The 3,615-nt window shown below is 31.6% G+C and overlaps 1 pseudogene; it reads left to right on the top strand.

Moving 5' to 3' along the window:
- Positions 1-2,396: 2,396 nt before the first annotated feature.
- LOC125614258 lies at positions 2,397-2,478 on the top strand (annotated as a pseudogene).
- Positions 2,479-3,615: the final 1,137 nt, after the last annotated feature.

The following is a 3,615-nucleotide window of genomic DNA, read 5'->3' as shown; positions in this document are numbered from 1 at the left end:
ATTGTTCATGATAAAATATGTGTCTATCATCACGTTGTATACAGTGACTTTTTAGTAACTTTGTGGAATGAAAACTTTTCATATGTCAATCATGCTTTAAGAAAGTGGTATAAAGTTTTTTAAAAAAGCTTCTTCAACTACTTGCAATACCTTCAAACTGAAAAATCATCCAAATTTCCATCAACAGTATGTTGGATATGTTATGGTATGTTCACTGGCACACACTATAATATTGAATTTATTTAAAGTTAACAACAGTCTAATTAATCTGTTGCTCTGAAAGTTTAAAAAATAGCAGTTATTCTTGCAAGGATATTTCCCAAAGAGTCGGTAACAATTTGTATTATATCAACAGTTGATAAAAGTAAACACTGGAGACATTTTTAAATTGTATATATGGCAAGAAAAATTTATATAGATGCTGAGCTGCAAAATGTGTGAATTGTAATAGATGTCACTTTGTATTGTAGCATCCAATCATATTTCATTAAATAGTGTCACAATTTTCCTCTGAGAAACAAACTAGGCCTGACCTGTTAGACCACAGCATTACTGTTAGCCTGATTGGTTTAAAAAGAAGCACCCGACTTAGAGGCACTGAGGCACGATGATATTTTGCATGAACACTGCATGAGACAGATGATCTTTTCTATTGATGTGAGTGAACCTGAAAAGATATGAGGCCCTGCTCTATTCACCTTTACCATCTTCTGGAGACTGAAATTGAAAGCATCACAGAGAAGAGAATGGAGCCAAGCTAAGCAAAAGTGGGAAACCGTATTAATGAAATTTTTTACTACAGGTGGTCTTGACTCTGATTTCCCAATATTTCTTCCACTCCAAGGTTTTTCCAAGCTAATTATGGTGATGTTACTTCCCCCACAAGTGATTGGTTAAGCATCAGGCATGTGATCTAATACTTGCCAATTAAACATGACTTATGAAAAATGTCTGCTGGAGGACTTCTGAGAAAAAATTTATTTCTAAGAAAGAGCCAACAGGAAATTTTGTTTACTTTTCCTGTTTATAAAGACAGTATATATGTCGTTTTCCTCTGGAATTACTGTAACCAGCCTGAGAAAAAACTTACATAATGAAAATGGCTGAGGAGAGAATAGGAATACTTTGAGACCTTTGATCATATCATTTAGCTGCTGCTTATAGTATTTCTGGAGTTCTACTTCTGACTCCTAGTTATGAGGTAACAGGTTTCTTTATAGTTAAAGTAGTTATAGTCTGGGTTTTCTGTTACCTGGAGTTGGAAGCATCTTAAATGGTGAAGTATCTCCAGACTGAAAAGGCACAGTATTTCCAGATCATACCATTAGACCTTTAAGTTATACAGAACAAAACATTCTCAGAGATTCACAAGGTCAGGACATGGAGCATTGCCTTAAGGCATAAAACAATTCCACGTTCCATTGTAGATGAGGTATAAAGAGTTAGCTGAAAAACAAGCATGAGGAAACAATTTTAATCTATGAGGAAAAATGCAATAAGATTAGCAAATAACTCCTTAAACAAATGTTGTCAACAAATGTTGAGCTTCTTATATTTCCTTCAGAGGAAGAAGTAAGCATCCTGACAACAGTCTCTCTCCACTTCAACTATGTTTTCTATATACTTTAGATTTATGTCATAGAAAAAGAAATTACCCTGATATTTATTCTCATGAGAAAAAAATTAAATTCTAATCATTCATTTACAAAATTTATGTATTAATTAGATTTGTTTTACCAATTATCAAAAGTTAATACAGCTTACTTTAATATTCATTTTTACATTTTTATTTATTTATGCAATTTTTTTGTGGTACTGGGGGTTGAATCCAGGGCCTCACACTTGCTAGGCAAATGTTTTACCACTTTGTTACATCTCCAGCCCTTTTTATTTTTTATTTTGAGACAGAGTTTCAGTAACTTGCCCAATCTGATCTTGAACTTGGGATTCTCCTGTCTTCTGAGTAGCTGGGTTTACAGGCTTGTGCCACTGTATATGGCTACTATAAATTTCACAACAGTAAAATATGTATGATGAAAAAAATAGACAAATAATCTTCTTCTATTCCTTTTCCTTTTTCTCTTTGCAACTTCCCAAGACTTTCACACTTAACCAATATTAAGTTCCTGGTATGTATTTTTCTAAACCGTCTTCTATGATATTAAAAAATAATAAATAAATATAAACATAAATATATGATTTTAGAAGTCTTTTTCACTTTTGAACATAAGTGGGATCGTTATACACATTTGCAACAAGTCAATCTTATAGCTCTAAAACATTCTTTTTGTAGTTACATAATATATTCTACATATAACACAATATATTCAAGTATTCTATTGATAGCTATTCAGAGCTTTTTCTATTTATCTTGCTATTACAAACAATGTTGCAATGCTTGCTTCAGCGCACATATACTAAAATTGGAATGATACAGAGAAGGATGACACACAAATTTGTGAAGTATTCCATATTTTTTAAAAGAACAAATTAAAAAAACATGCTGCAGCTAAAAAGATGAATTAAATCCAATTTTGACACTTTTCACTTCATTGATTACAAGGTTGATGTTGCTTATTTAGCTTACATGGTAGATATCCCTGTATTCACCCAATTCTGCTACATTCATCCTTCTCAAAGCTATCTGTGCTGACATAAAATATCTTTATAAATTGAAGTGGACTGTCTTTCATTTAAGAATATATATGTGTTTCTTTGTCTGGTCCCCCACCCAATATTCATATATTTTTAGCACACGTCTAAAAAGCTCTTGGATCAAAAAAAGAATTAAAAACCCAGAAAATTTGAAAAATGACAGCAATAAAAATACAACATGTTAAACTGTGTTGATTACAGCCAGCACTCTACTCAAAGACAAATTTACAGTAATGACTATTTTCATTAAAAATGAACAAGAAATTGTTATTACAGACACCTAGGTATATTAAATAAAATAACTAATATTTGCAGAGACTGATGAAGTAGAAAACAGATTAGTAGGAGATATGTCCAAAACTAAGCTTTATGAAAAAATACTAAACAACTGGAAACAAAACCTCTGGCAAATACAGAAATAAAAAGTTCAAAATGGATCTATAAACATTTATTTGAAAATATAAAGTTTTCATGCAATCATTTATTTATTTATCAAATATTAATTGAGTACCTCTTATATTCTAGATTCTTTTCTAGGTACTAAGGTAACAAAATGAATGAGACAGAGAGTGTTCCTACATTCAGAGTTTATATTCTAGCTGAGTAAAACAGAAAATAAAGAAATAATCTTTACTACAAACAGGTTCACATAGTGATAAGTACTATGTGGAAGAAAACCAGGGTTATAGATTAGAGGGAGAGAAATCTTTGAATAGGTGACATTTGAGGCAAGACTTGAAATCTACCAGTTATGAAAGGTTATAATAATCTCTGGGATTAAGAAATAATTCTAGTGCAAAGACTTTGAGGTACAAAAAAAACTTGTTGCTTTTGAGAACAAAGAATGTTACTGTGACTGTAGTACATAGTGAAAAGCAGACCATGTTTATTTCACTCAGAAAAAAAGTAAGATCACCTAGAGCAGTGCTTTACAACTCTATTTTTATTATCATCCTCTCC

This window comes from Marmota marmota, unplaced genomic scaffold, assembly GCF_001458135.2.
Source record: "Marmota marmota marmota unplaced genomic scaffold, marMar, whole genome shotgun sequence".
Taxonomy (NCBI): domain Eukaryota; kingdom Metazoa; phylum Chordata; class Mammalia; order Rodentia; family Sciuridae; genus Marmota; species Marmota marmota.
Note: the sequence above shows the minus strand (reverse complement) of the source record. Positions and strands in the feature narration are given on the sequence as shown.